The following is a 15,149-nucleotide window of genomic DNA, read 5'->3' as shown; positions in this document are numbered from 1 at the left end:
CTTCACCCCACAGCAGGGATAAGTGGTACCAGCAACCCCACACACCCCAAGGCAGCCTCACCATGGTAGGGACATCAAATCTGCCCTTGCCTGAGCCCACAGGTCATCAGGCTGCTGTGGTTTGGTGATCCTCAGCTGGAGGATCCTGCAGCCAAGTGCTTGTGCCATGCAGTGATTTCAGCAGCACCTCTGATGCCCTGTGAAGGCTGACCTAGAACAGAGACTAGATGGAGTTAAAGAATAAAGTAGGGATTTATTAGGAGGCCTCAACTGATCCACCTTGAGCAGCACAAGAGCCCAGCCAGGGCTACACCCAAGATGAACCCAAAATGATCACAAAATGGTCACAAAATGGACAACTGGTCAGAAGTCTCACACTTTTATAAGTTCTGGTCCATTAGCATATTGGAGTTAATTGTCCAGTTACAGCTTTCTAAGGAAGCAGTTGAATTATAGTGAGTTGTGTATGCTCCTAGCTCCTGATGGACTTTTTGAGTGGGGGACATTAGGGGAAATATTGCAAGCAATCTAACCTCACAAGGTCTTTTAGAAAAAGTATTGATCTCCCCAAAAGGGCAGCAATTGATATGTTCAAAGTGAGCATTGTGTGCATTCCTGCCTGCAATGTGTGCATCCATGTGCCATTTAAAAGTGCAGGAGAAACCTGGCCAAAAAAAAATCAAATATGAACACAAAGATCAGCTCTTTGCTGAAATAAATCTGAGGACCTTTATGTCCTCATCAATGGCCTTTGGTGTGATAATCCACATGGCAAGATGAAAGGATAAGCCCTGGTGCTGTTAATTGTCCTTTCCAAAGGAAAGCAATTAAACTTCTGCATTTGCTGAGCAATCAAAGGGAAATCTAAGTTAACCCCTCTGTGGCCAGCCTGCCCCAGCCAGAGCTCTGGCATTCCTGATGGGAGATGGGTTATAGCTACAGTCACAAGCCACACACTTGCAGAGACTCATAAGCAAATTTTAGGCTCTAACAACCCCCTCTGAGATCCCACCAGACATCTGGCAGAATTCAGCAAGATGCCACATATCTCCATCTCTGCTGCAATATATTTTGACAGGATCCTGACACAGCCACATGACCACAGTGTGATCAGCTTTTAGGTTTCATATGAAGAAGTGTTTTCATTCTGGTGTAAGAGAAATCTCCCCACCCCTCACAGACCATATGCCACATTTTGAGTACATTTGCTGATTAACCAGAAAGCAGGAAGGGAGCTTGAACACTGCTCCAGTAAATCCTGGATCCTCTTTTAGAACAATTGGCACAGAAAGGGTTGCATCTCCCTTTTTTTTTTTTTTTTTTTTTTTTTTTTTTTTTTTTTTTTTTTAAGAAATGCAAACAGAAAGATTCTCATGGGGTCAGTGGCCCTCCATGAGAAGTCCAGGTGGAAGGACAGGTCACTTCCCAGTGTCCTTGCTCCCACAGGGCTCCCCTCTTCTACAGCCAGCACATCACCCCACACCCCTCTATGTTTCTTGACAATTCAGGAAGACATTTTCAAGCTTAGGAAATGCAAAGCCCAGAGGTGTGGTTTTGCAGCAAATGCTCTGAGTCCAGCCTGCTAGGCCCAGTAATTAGCTGGGACTTCAGGACAGCAGCCCTGCCTCCCTCCACAGGGCACAGGGATGGCTTTCCAAGGCAGGGCTCTCATCCCTGCTGTTCCCAGAGTTTCCTGATGCCACAGGACCACACGTGGGCACAGTGGGGTGTAAGGTCTGTGTCTGGAGCTTGGTGGAGAGAGGATTAACACCCCCACCACGAGCTGCAAAGCTGGGCTGGACTGGGAGGAACTGGGAGATTGCCAGGAGCGACAAAAATGTACTGGGAGAGTTAGGGAGGGTTTTGCTGGGAGATCTGGGGCAGGAGGCATGGATGGGATTTTGGAATCTGTCCCTGTCTGCATCCCATCACTGCCTGCAGCCCCTCCTGCAGCTGTGGGGAGGATGGGAAAAAAGACACTCACTTGCTTTTAATACCACGGGTAGGAGGGGAAACTCTCAGTGCCTTCCTCCTTCTGGTTCTGAGCTGTTCCCCAAACAGGAGTGTAGGAAGGAAAGCTTCCTTATCCCAGCCTGTGGGACTGGTGCTTAATCCCAACAGCACAGGGGAGTTCTTCAGCTGCTGACAGAGACAGGAGGCTGCTGGGCAGGAATAATGGCAGGGAGATTAAAAGGGGTCGAAAGAGAGGCTGAAAACTGCTGAATTATGTGTCTGGGGCTTCATAAGACTGGTGAAAAGGGGAGGGCTATGACATTAACAGGAATTAGGACACTGCAAAGGGAGACTTTCTGTCACTGAGCAGAGGCAAAACTCCAAAATGCATGCCCTAAAATGAGCAAAACCAATTACTTTGCAGGCCAGGAAATCCTTTTTGGTAACTGTAGTGCATCAGGTAGTGCTGTGTGCCAGGAAGAAAAGATAGAGCCTAACTCCAGGTCAGGAAGAAACAACCAAACCCATGCAAGCAGGCTGCAAACCAGAGAAAAAACCCTGTGTGCTTCCCCAAAGATAGATCCTGACAGACTACTGTGATTTGTTTTGTTGGTCTGTTTTTCTTCTGAAGCTGCTTGTGTTTCTAAGGGAGGGAGGTGTGGTAGGTTTAATGTAAATGAGCTTCACAAAAACATTTGATTTTTGTGGGGGAGCTCATTAGCTAAAATGAAGACTATAAAAGAAAAGTTGTCAAAGTGAGACATCTAAAGAGAAGATAATGAGTTGTACTGCAAAGCATAACTGAGTGGAAGGAATGCACATATAGAGCTTCTCTGAAAGATTTATCTTGCAACCACTGTTAAATCATATGAAGAATTGAAAGACTTTAAATTTGGGGAATAGACAGGATGAAAGGCTGTGGTTTGACATCATGATTGAGGGACTGACTGCAAGACTCCTTACTGCTGGAAAGAGCAGATGAAGATCTGGGTGTGCTTGCTGATCACAATGAAGATGTTTGCCCCTAGTGGGACAATACACTGTGCAGTCATTAAAAAAAGAAAGTTAAAAAAAAAACAAGCATATTCAAGGGTCACAGCAAGAATTCCACATGGAAAAAACCTCTGGTGATGCCAAAAGCATTATGTACAGTCCTGGCCAGCCATCATGGGGAAAGCTGACCTGAAACTGGAATAACTGGGAATGCAATATTGCAGGAATTACTTTCCAGCCTCACTTATGTTTGTGCCTACCAGCAGGGCAGTGGCCACTGTCACCTGAACAGCCTCTATCTAGGAAATGTCTTCTCTGAGCTGTCCCAAGTGTCCATAACCGTATTTAGATTTATTTATTTAGAAAGTTCCTGCACCAAGGGCAAGAAGGTTCTTCCCTCCCTGGAAGGGCTGGGCCAAAATTGCATCTCCAAGTTTTTCACCCTGCCTGGGAAATCTGCTCTGAAATTGAGATGGGAAGGGAAGCAAGACAGAGAAGGGGCCAAGGACACTTTGAGCTGGTAGAAAGGAGAAGGAAGAGAGGGGAGGTGATGAAGCAGATGCTGGTGCAGAACGAGTTCCTCCAAGGAGCCGCGTCCCCGCACGCGGTGCCGGCGGGAGCGGGAAGCGCCGGGAGCTCCTGAGGTGCCACTTTTGGGGTTTCATGAGCTTCAGCTGCTCCCTGCAAACGTGCCTGGCTCCCTCCAGAGCTGCCAGCCCTGGAACTGGGACACGGCTCCAGCCCTCGTGTTCAGCAGCTCCCGAAGGTGAGAGAAGATTCATGGGAGCCCCAGGTTTGCTGGCTCCGCGAGGCGCCGGGCTGAGAGCAGAAATCCTTGGAATCCTCTCGGGCTGACACGTAGGGCTCCTCCCACGCCTGGCAGGGAGGGAAAGCTTGAAAGCATCATTTGTCCAGGAAAAAGAAAGCAGCATCTTTGTGCCAGTTGGCTTGGAGGCAGCGAGGTGCAGCAAGGAAAGTGTGATATGGGTTTGTTAGCTCTCCAGTAGGGACTGGCTTGTAATTGCTGCTTTGGACCACCTCTGGGTGGGTTGTGTGCTGGAGTGGGTGGGGTGTTTCCTACAGTGCCCTGGTCGTTAAATTGTGGAGCAGTGGGTTTTTAGTGAGGTGTTTCTGAAGAGCTGTGGGATGTGACAGTGAGGCCAGGGATGACCCTGTGGGGTGAGGAGATGTCTCCTTGCAACTCAGATCCATGCCCAGGTGCTGCACATTCCCAGTGCACCCTTCAGGACAGTCATGAAACTCTGAGCAGTCCTTTGAAGGAGAGATGTCCAAAGTGGAAGTTACCCTGGAAGTATTTGGAGACCTGGGTGCTTCTCCATGGCTTAGGTCAGTGCTTGGTCAGCTTCTGAAGTTTTTTCATTTTAAGAGAGAAAACATTCCAAGGTTTTTCCCTGTACTCTAGTCCCTAGGCACTCTAAGACTGCTGAGAGGTGTCCCTCAGGTGATGTGAGGGAGCAAGCCCAGCTCCTGGTGGCACCTGGTGGTACAGAAGTCACAATGGCTTCCTCAGCAGGACCAAAAGCATTTGGGCATCAAAAGCCATGGAAGATCTTTCTTAGGATGGAATATTTCTTTCACTGGCTGATTGCTTTGCCCTCCTTCCCTCTGCTGTCATGTGTAAACATAATTTAAGGAACAATGAGCTCCCAAGGTCTCAGCTCCCACCACGTGCCCGTAGCGGATCATGCTGGTAAGTGCTGCAAAGGGCAGGGAATCCTTTCAGCTGGTGGATATTGCACAGATTCCATTTCCACACACAGCACAAGCCCTCCCTAAGGAGGAGAGGAGTGAGAAGGAAGATCTCATCATGTCTGACAGTGTTTAGAGAACAACTTTGCATCCTACCAGCACCAAGGTCCCAGGACACATCCTTTTGCTCCAATTTCCAGTTAGAGCCATGGAGAACTTTCTCTTGCAAGCTGGAAGTGGGCTAAAAGCAGCTGAGGGAGGAACTTCAGGAGACAGGAGGGCAACGTGAGCTCCTCCTGCTCACACAGCTCAGCCCAGCCCAGCTGCCTGCATGGCAGGGGCCAAACGAGGGATAATTGCTCTCCCTGCAATACTCTATGTACATTTAGATTTCAATTAATTTGCTGGGTCTAAACGAACTGCCTCCTATTGCTTTCAGCAATCAAGTCTTGTTAATTGAAAATAGCGTTTATCTTATCTCTAGGAGAAGGCTGGACAAAAGTAGGGCAGCAGAATCCCGTGTGAAGGTAGCAGAAAGTGAAAAGAGGAGGGGGGAAATGAGGAGAGGGAGGGGAGCAGCCAGGGTGGCCACAGCAAAAAGTTCAGCTTTTCAGTGCTTTTTTTGCTTTTTTCCTGAAGGCTTCAATTTTTTTAGTGTGTCCCACTTTGGAAGAGGTTTTCTTTTTACCCAAATTTATCTGGTCCCACTTCCAGCTGGTTTGGGCTGTCAGTGGGGTTATGTGTGCTCCTGGGGCACTGGCTCATGCTGCAAGGGCTCATGAACACAGGGCTTGGGCTAGTGAAAACAGGGCTTGGGCTCGTGAACACAGGGTTTGGGCTAATGAAAACAGGGCTTGGGCTCGTGAACACAGGGTTTGGGTTTGTGAACACAGGTTTTGAGCTTGTGAACACAGGGTTTGGGCTAGTGAACGCAGGGTTTGGGCTAATGAACACAGGGCTTGGGCTAGTGAACACAGGGCTTGGGTTTGTGAACACAGGGTTTGGGCTAGAGAACACAGGGCTTGGACTCACAAACACAGGGTTTGGGCTAGAGAACACAGGGTTTGAGCTTGTGAACACAGGGTTTGGGTTTGTGAACACAGGGTTTGGGCTAGAGAACACAGGGTTTGGGCTCGTGAACACAGGGTTTAGCTCCCTGCTGCCTCTGACACCTCAGTGCTGCCCAGGGCTGCTGGAGCACAGGATAAGTCTCTCACACCTCAGAAACACTGAGCACAAGGCATTGTATTTAAAGCATTTGCTCGGGTGCTGGGTGAGCCCCAAGTAGTTGATCACCCCACCTTTGTTTCCACAGAGACAGTCACAGAATCAGTGACTGAAAAGTCAAAAGTGTCTCAAAAATCAAACAACACCCAAAGCCCACCCACTGCTCCCTTTCCCAAGGAAAGCCCTTTACAAAAGAAGACTGCCAGCCTTGCTGTACTGTTTGAAAAATGATCTCAGTTTTGTACCTTTAAATTAAGTTGCAGAATAAGTCCTTAAGACATGAGATCTAGCACAGGTTTGGGCTTTATTTTTTCTTCTTCCTGGTCTGATTACTTAAACCCTCTCTGAGTTTGCCACCATTTGAACCTAATGTTATCTCATACGCACAGTCGTCATCTCATTAAAGGGAAATCAGAGGAACTGACTTTAATAAATTTTAACACCCTGTGTGAAAAATCTGGCAATTAAAGCTTCCTGCCCCTGGACCTTTGAAAGTGACACGTGGCAAATCCCCTTCAGTCTTTAATAAGAGAGGATCATCAAAGGATGGCGGCACATGGGGGTAGGAGAGGAGGCAGGAGAAGGGAAAAAACATCAAAACTGAAAGGGACTGCAAGACAAAAGCTCACCCTCCTGCCAGAAACTGTGGAGAGAAAAAGCATCATTAGAGGAGCCTGATAAGCCCAGCTAATTCTGGAGCAAGGAAGGCAGGATGGAGATGGGTCCAACCAGGCAGCACCAGGAATGCATCATTTCACAGAGACCCCCCAAGTACAGTTCTGACAGGAATTTTGTGCTTGATGTTGATCTCACAAGGCAAAATGTTCTGGAGAGCAGCAAGTAGGGCCATGGAGCAGGCTGGCAGCTCTTCTGGACATTTTCTGGGAAAAAATCCTCGAGATAAATGTATCATCAGGGTAAATTCACCCTCCCTGCCACCTTTTGATAACAACCTGTCCAGGGATAATCACTTCTAATACTGTTTTTCTGGAGAAAGGGTTTAAGGGTTTTATTTATGGATGGGGATAAACAGGTGGATTTTATCACTGTTGAAGCTTCACCAGTGAGAAGGAGATGTACTAACCAGGTGTTCAACTTCCCTGTAATCAGATGGAACCTCTCAAGATTTCTTGGTCCTTCTAGTTCCTTCTGAAAGGAACCTTGAACCTGTTTTCTGAGCTCTCTATCACCTGATATTTGAGCAAATGGAAATTATGATCTTCATTCCCATTCCCTTATGACTCATCTCAAAAGCAGAAGTGGTTGGAAAAAAAGTACAAAGTGTGTATTGTACGGGTTTTTATGACCTAGACTGTGACATCTCTTAATCTGGGGCTAAAAGCTTTCTTTTTGCTTTTTCTCCACTTCTTTATTATCTAGTTCTTCCAGGATGGCAAGAGATGAAAGAGATCTTACGATAGAAATCACTGATTTTGTGCCCAGGCAGGTGAAACTCAAGCAGTGAGGAACTGATGATGGACTGGAGCTCATTAGCATGAGAATCCTCAGGTGCCTTATAAAGCTTCTCCTCTGAGTCTGCTGAAGTGATAACTTCACTGGAAGAGATTTTTCTGAATAGGAATGGCCAGCCAGGGACTATTGGTTTGATTGGATTGCAGTGAAGCTTCACATCACACCTGAAACACAATTTGTGGAGCCAAAAAAATTTTATTAGGAGACCAAGACAGGAGGTTTTGGTGCAGCTTGGCATTTGCCCAGCATGAGAGGCAGGTGAGGGTGAGCCACAATCTGAAAATGGACAGTGTAACAGCTAGAAGAAAGTGGGAGACTTGCTTTGGGCAGGCTGGGGAGCCCAAAATGATGCAGAGCAACCAAAAAAATGAAAGCTTAAGGTAGATCTTGGGTAAGTAACTGGGGTAGCATTGCCTCTTCCCCTTCAGAGGGAAGGAAAGCTGGTAAGCTTTTAACCAAAGCTTGGTTTGCCTTTGTTTGCCTCCATGAGCACAGAAATGCTACAGGAAGACTTTTATATTGAGGGCTGTTGATCCTTTCTTGGAGCACCCAGACTTCATCTCCTCCTGCCATTATATAGTTCCTGTGAGCATTTCTTTCATGCCCATCTCTCCTGTCACACATTTTCCTGTCTGGACGCCTGGTTTCAAGGGATAGGTGTCCTTTTTGACAAGGAGGCGTCTCCTGACCGTTTTCTGGTGCAATGGGCACACAGCCAGCTGGCAGCTCATCCCATCTCCCCTTGGCATTTCCTTCCAGACCTCTAGTTCTCCCCTTGACATTCAATATCCACTGAGGCTCAGGATTCTGCTAAGATTCAAGCACTATTTGTGCCTCCTGGTCTTTAGGGAAGATCTGTCTCTTTTACTCAGTTGGCCCTTGCTGACACTGAGGTCAGAGCATGGACATGTTTTGGTGACACTGGTTGTTGGGAATTGGTTACATGACAAAGTTCACGTAGACATGCTCTGGATAGCTGAGAATTGGAAAAGTACTGGCCCAGCTAATCTGAGGCCCTACACCTGCAAGGCCTTGGGTATAGCTGTAGTCTGACAACAAGATGATGTAGCCGAGAGCAGAGCATGAGAAAAGGGAGATGTAAGTTGTAAAGAATGAAGAAGTAAGAATAACCAATAGACTGCTTAGCTTACAGAATATGCATGAGCTTATTACATGTTGTGCTTAAATGTCTGATGCTCTAATCAATAAACGAAGCTTGCTGATTCTCACATGGAGATGACCCGAGCCCCCAGCACTGTGACAACTGGTGACACTCCACATGCTCACAGAAGAACAGTGCTCTGTGTGTGTGTGTGTGAAGGAGGTGAGAGGCCCCATTTCTTAAGCAGAATCTTTGAGATCTTGTAAAAGTAGAGGAGAACACGTCTGCCCTGCACCCAGACTCACCCAAAAGTTGCACAAGCACCAGCTCTGCACTGGGGACAAAGCCCGGGGAGGAGCCCAGGCAGGGCAGCACGATGCACTCCCCCCTCTCATCTAACCCCAGCTCCAAGCACCCCACTTGTGACCCCAAATCCCAGCACTCCCCAAAAAATGCTGTTCTGCAGCAGGTGCTCACACAGGAGGACTGAGCCAGGAGGGTCCCTGCCTGCTGGGTGGCCCAGACCCCTCCTGTGCCATTTTACAGAAGGCTTTTGTCCTGGCTTTGCTACTCCAGGAATTGTCAGAACACACAGCAGGCATGAGGGGACTCAGCCCTGCTCACACCACAGCCTGTACCCTGAGTGCCTGGGGCTTCACACCCAAGCACCTCCAGCCTCGTGTCCTCCCGATTTTTCTCAGCACAAGCCTTTCCTTTCCACGGAAAAATAGTCCAGGGGCTTTTTATCACACGGACAGGCCTTGCTCCATCCCCCATGACTCTGGCTCTTCTATGGCTGCAGCAGCATTTAATCCCCAGGGCAATTTACTTTTAGGCAAAAAGCAATTTACTTTCAGCCCCCCTGCCTGCTGCCACTTGCCGGCAGCATCCCACATCAGCTGCTGGAGGGAAAACGCAGCTGGGACCCCTGGGGAAGGCACAGGGGCCAGGAACTGCAGGCAGTCGAGCTGTTTGATGTTTGCTTTATTTATTTATGCAGCAGCCACCATCTCCTGGAGCCTCCCTTTCTGCTGAGGAGCGATAAACTGCTCCGGGCTCCTGCCTGCCCACCCCTGCTGGCTCCACTCCCTGCCAGGCTCCATCTCGTTAGCCTGCACCAAAAACCCCTCCCTGACCTGATCCCTGCCGGGCTGCCCTCCCTGCCCTGCCGGCATGCCATGGAAACGGCCGAGCTGCAGGGCTGGGCACAGGGAGAGGGATGAGGGATGAGGGATGAGGGATGAAGGATGGCTCCAGAGATGCCCTGGGTACCCACAAGGCAGAGATGCAGCCTCAGAATTAAATTCCCCAGTGCCCTTCTCACAGCTGAGCTGAGTATGGTGTGGTGTACAAAGCAATTTAAATATGTTTAATTAAATCAGCTTGCTTGTATGGTGCTGGTTTGCAGCTGAAGGTCAGTGATTCACATCTGAAGCTGCAGGGCTGAGTCCAACAGGCCCCATCCTTGGATCTCCTTCTCCTGAATCGTGGCTGGGAGCAAACCCTCGCTGAGCTCTGCAGTGGATTTGAGCCTCTCCTTGTGTTGCAGCTCATCCCCAGGTGCGCCCAGCTCCTGCCCACTGCAGCCCACAGCACCCTTGGTGCCCCCATGGCTCCAATCCACACTAAAGCTCTCACTCTGCCAGGCTCTGGGGTCACTAGTGGTGTGCAGTGCCCAGCCAGGTGCTGCTCCTGCATCCCACATCTCCTTTTGCTCCATGCTGCTGTGTGCCCATCCAGGCAGAGCTCTGCACCTGCATCCCACCCCTGTGGTTCCTGCACACTGCCTTGGCCCTGCTGCTCCTCTCCATCTCCCAGCTCTCTGCAGCTGAGCAGCCAGGGGAGAGGGGCACACTGCTGGGGGGGAGGATTTTTGAAAGAGGTTTGGTAGAGCTTGCCATCACAGCAGCAGGCTCAGTGTGCCGTGAGCTGAAGAGCAGGGAAAGCAGTTTATCCAGCAGTACCTTGCAGGGAGGAGGATGCCATCACCCAGGCAACAGCTTTGTGTGCCTCCAAATACCAACCAGGCAAGTTATGGCAGAGCCTTTCCCATGGGCCAGGCCAGCACCAAGGGGATGTTTGTTGTCATGCATGGACTGGTCTCTTGAGGGGATGCTGGATCTCCAGAAACACCTCCCTGGTGACTGAATAAACAGCAGCCCTCTTGTGCAAGCAGGAGCTGCTGGCTGCAGACACAAGCCCTGCACAGGCAGCAGCTGGGCTTCCACCCCAGCTTGACCCTGGGCAAGCAGCCCCACTCTCACAGTGCCTGGGAGCAGTGTTGGACAGGGTTGGAGAGGGCACAGCTCCTCCACAGGGAGCTGTAATTAATATCTGGGAGCTGCTGGCTGCTCTGGCAATGCCAAGCTATCCACGTTGTGCCTGTGCCATTCACATCCCTCCTGCTTTGTGAAGCGTGTTTATTATTATCTGTATTAATTACATACTGCAGTGCAGTTAAAAAGGGAGGAGGGGAAGGAATGGCCAGTACTTTCCCACCATGGGAAAGCAAAAGGCTACATTTTGTACTTGTTGAAAGTAAAAAAATCTTTCATTTTATGGAGTGTGAGATGCATTACTAATTGCACAATTATTTTGTTCCGTGGCACTCACAAAACAGAACTTGGAGTGCTTTCAGCAAATTCTGGTGTTGAGGAAATAATGACTTGGGTTTTTTAAAAATGTACTAAATTACATGCTCTTCATTTATGACAGTTACTTCTTGGGTTTCTAGGATATTTCTGCCCTAGCCCTTCTAGAGATGTCAGAAGCAAAGCTTTGCTGCATTAGCAGTGTGTCAGAGTCAGTGTGGATGCTGAGGAGAGGAAGGGGCTGAGCAGGCACTGCCCCCTGCCCACCTCCCACCACCCCAGGCAGCAGCTGAGCCCCTCTCTGACAGGGGTCAGGCTGCAGGGGTCACTTGCTTCCCCTGGAAGGATGGTCCCATGAAGGCTGGATGATGCCTTACATGCAAAATCCATCCTGTGCCCTACAAGGTGCCAACAAACATCAGGAATGCCAAGAGCTGGAGCAGCCCCTGCTCCCTGGGGGCACAGGGGGTGATGCAGGTGCTCCATCTGTCCAGTACAAAGCTTGAGGAGGACAATGTGTGTTGGCACTCAGTGAGAGGGACAGGGGTGGAGCTGGAATAGGGCAGACGAGTTCCTTTCACAAGGTGTGCACAGACTGCAACATGCAAATGCTCCCAGGGAGGTGGATTGAGCAGATCTTTAAATTTAGAGGCCCTAAAAGTTCTCCTGAGGTGAGAGGTGTGCTAGCCCCACCTCTGCAGTGCTGGGCTCTCCTTCCTTCCATGGCTGCTCTGTGCCAGCCCAGCCTGCAGGGTCTGCCACCACATCTTGTCGAGACAAACTCAATTTAATAAACTGTAAAACTAATGGCATTGAAAATAGTTCTATGGACTTCTTTCCTCTGTGTGCTCCTCCCTCACCATTCTCCCACCACACACATTAAAATCCAACTGTTGGCCAGCCTCAGGTCTCCCTTCCAGCCCTGCCCTGGGCTGAGGATGTGCCTGGCAGCACGCAAGAGCAGCACAGACGAGAGAGAGCAATCTCACTCAGCTCAGCAGGTTAGCACAGATGTTTGGAAAACTAACCTCTTCAAGATGAGAAGAAAAATAAGTCTATTTCAGTGAGATTGATCTGCTGGCACCAACGGAGCAATCAGCTGGACTTCTAAGAGAGCAGCAACAAACAGCAAATTAGAAGGTGCCAGCCCGCTGAGAGTTCAGGCAAATTAGAAAGCAGAATGTGCATCTCAGCAGTGGCTGGCTGGGCTAAGCCAACTCCTTGAGGCCCTGCAAGCCAGCCTCTGGCTCTGCTGGGGTGGCCAGTGGCCCTGTGCCAAGGTGAGGAAGCCAGTTGCCCTGGTGCCCTCTGTGGGGACGTTGCACCCACAGCAGCCACCAGGTACATTCAGGCCAAGCTGTTCCTCCTGCCAGCCAAAACTTTGACTTGCTGTCAGTCAGCTGTATTGTCGAGCAATTTCTGCTTCCCTTAGAAAATTTGAAGTACAGCTATAACGCAAACACCAAAATGCCAACACCTGTGTGCAGCAGGAGCACTGGGCAGGCTCTGCAGGGCACAAGCAGTGGATCACCCTCCTGCTACAGCTGCAGCCTGTAGATCTGTATTTTCCTGAATGCCCCCTAATTCCAGCTAAATGTGCTGTTTCTGAGTCTCTCTCTTCCCCTGACAGCGAGCTGCTCCTCGCTGGGCAGCTGAGGAGGAGTGAGCTGTGTTCAGAGTCAATCATTCCCAGGGGGTCAGGGGGGTCAATCAGCTCAAGCTGCCTTCACAGACTGCGAGGCTCTGATGACAGATGCTTGCACCAAGGCTCAATATTTCAGGAACTGTTGTTTAGCTGCACTAAGGAGGACCTGAGCACCCCACAGAAACTCTGGTTTTATCACTAAATGCTGACCTAATGTATATTTTAAATTCCCATCCCATGGGAATGATGGTGCAGATGTTTTCCTCCACCAAACCTGAAATGGCTCCAAATGAGATGGATAAGTAAACATCTCTGCTAAAGGCTTCAGAAGAAAAATTCTCAGATTATAACAGCACAGAAGCACCTCACCAAGGAGTACGGATTGAGAGTCAAATTCTGCTCAGGTAAAGGCAATTATAGCTGTGGTTTTGTCTTCCTCTGAAGTCACAGAATTTTTAAGAAATGTCTGTCCTTGGTTGTAAGGAGACAAAACTTTGCCTGACATTTTTGAATTCAGTTTAATGAAGTTTTCTTTCATTCCTTCCCCCATTCCTGTTAAATAAAGGCAAATACTTTCCATTTTCTCATGCCACTTCTACCACAGCAATTAATGCTCCTTTTTGGCTGAAATGCCTGGAACGAGTTCAGCTATCCCAGAAAATTACTGCAATGCTGGGTGTGCAAGACAGGCTAAGTGAAGAGTCTGCTAACAAAGTGGAGGAGGGAGAATGCTTTCAAGTGCTTTATAATTGCTAAGATTTTTTTTTAATCCTGTTTACATTTAACTTTGCACATTAAGTTCATAACCATGGTGTGCAACCAGGTGCAGTAGCAATATACAAAATCTTATTAAGAGAAGCAAATGAAGAAGATGGAAGGATCTGGGATGGGAGAGGAGGAGCATTGAGATGGAATTAGCACCTGCTGGTTCTCATCCTTTCCAACAATATATTGCTTGTCAAGAAATTTGAAGGGGACCAACTTGTGTCAGTTAACAATGCACTTGAGAGAAATAATTGGAATGGAAAATGCATTGGCTCCCAGCAATCTCCAGAATCTCCCTGGCTTTCCACCCAGTGAGCACTGCCTTGCTGCAGCTTGGCATCATTCAAGGTCCCTCCTGCTGTTCTCCTCCCCTTGTTTTGCTAATTGCAGTGGTTTTTCTACAAACCTTAAATACAAAAGGGTCTTGAGCAGTTCTAGCTGGATTGAAATATTGTGTCAGCAGCTTTTCAGCCCTGCCAGGAATGCTCAAAATAAAAGATTTAGATTTTAACCAGGTTGCTAATAGAATGGAAACAAGGATCAACTGATTACTGGTTTCCCTTTAGGGAGTTTCCCACACTGGTGTTCAATATTATCAACCCCTTCATATTACTGGGTGTAGAAATGAAAGTTAAGTGTAATCACCCTTAAACAGAGACACAAGTCCAGGACCCAGTCAGAAGTGACTTGTTAAGACTGCTCAGAAAGAAAAATAAGTGCAAAATCAGAAATTTAATCTTTACCTTGGAGTTATTAAAATTCCTGTTGCTGCCAGAGGAATAGAAGGACCTGTACAGACAAAAAACAATGGAGGTGTGGGTATACTTCAGGGTTTCTAATTCTGTGACTTTTCTGTGGTTAATGGGTACTGCTCCCATGGGCTGGGCTGCATTCTGCACCTTCCCTTGAAGAGTGGGTCATGAGAGCCTCCCTGCATCCCAGCACCTTTGGAAAGGGAGGTAAGGTGCCAAATCAAGGGCTGAATCTGGACTAAAATCTCCTGTCAGGCCTGCAGTGAAGCCCCCAGCTCCAGGCAGCTGGAGGCAGCAGCTGCTGGGCAGGTGAGTTATCCTCAGTCAGGTGAAGGATCCCACAATCCCACTGGCAGGCTCTGCTGAGCATCCCTGGGGCAGCCTGACAGCATCATCCTGTTCCCAGCAAACCCTGCAGCCCCTCAGACTGGGAAAAGACACTGGGAAAGCAGCTGTACCCCATTCCCCTGCAAAGCCACCCCTGCAAGCCCAGACCTGAGACAACCCAGGCTCCCCATGAGCACCTGTAAAATCAAAATTCAGTTCAGCACAAGCCCAGCAGCCCAGCCAGCCTGAGCCTGCTCAGCAGTGGGATCTTTTCCTTAACATAAGAAAACATCTTCTGCAGGAAACAGGGGAGTGGGAGCTTTCTTTTCTGAGATTTGTCATCTCTCTCTGCCACCTTTAGCTCAGAGTTGGCATGGAGCTGCCAGGGGGACTCTGACCTTTGTGGGAAATGTAAAAACCATTGAGGCTTTCATATTGTTTAATATTGCTCATTGATTAGTTTCCATCTCCCTGGAGGCAAGAGATTTGACTTAGAGCCAGAGCTCAGCAGTACCGCGTGCTGTGGGTGGTACTGAGCTTTCAAGAGAGACAGAAAGCTGACAAAATAAAACACAGAGAATGACTTTCAAAAATAAGGACAAGAAAATTAA

The sequence above is a fragment of the Haemorhous mexicanus genome, chromosome 15 (assembly GCF_027477595.1).
Source record: "Haemorhous mexicanus isolate bHaeMex1 chromosome 15, bHaeMex1.pri, whole genome shotgun sequence".
Lineage (NCBI taxonomy): Eukaryota > Metazoa > Chordata > Aves > Passeriformes > Fringillidae > Haemorhous > Haemorhous mexicanus.
The sequence above is the reverse complement of the archived record's forward strand: the minus strand, read 5'-3'. Positions refer to the sequence as shown.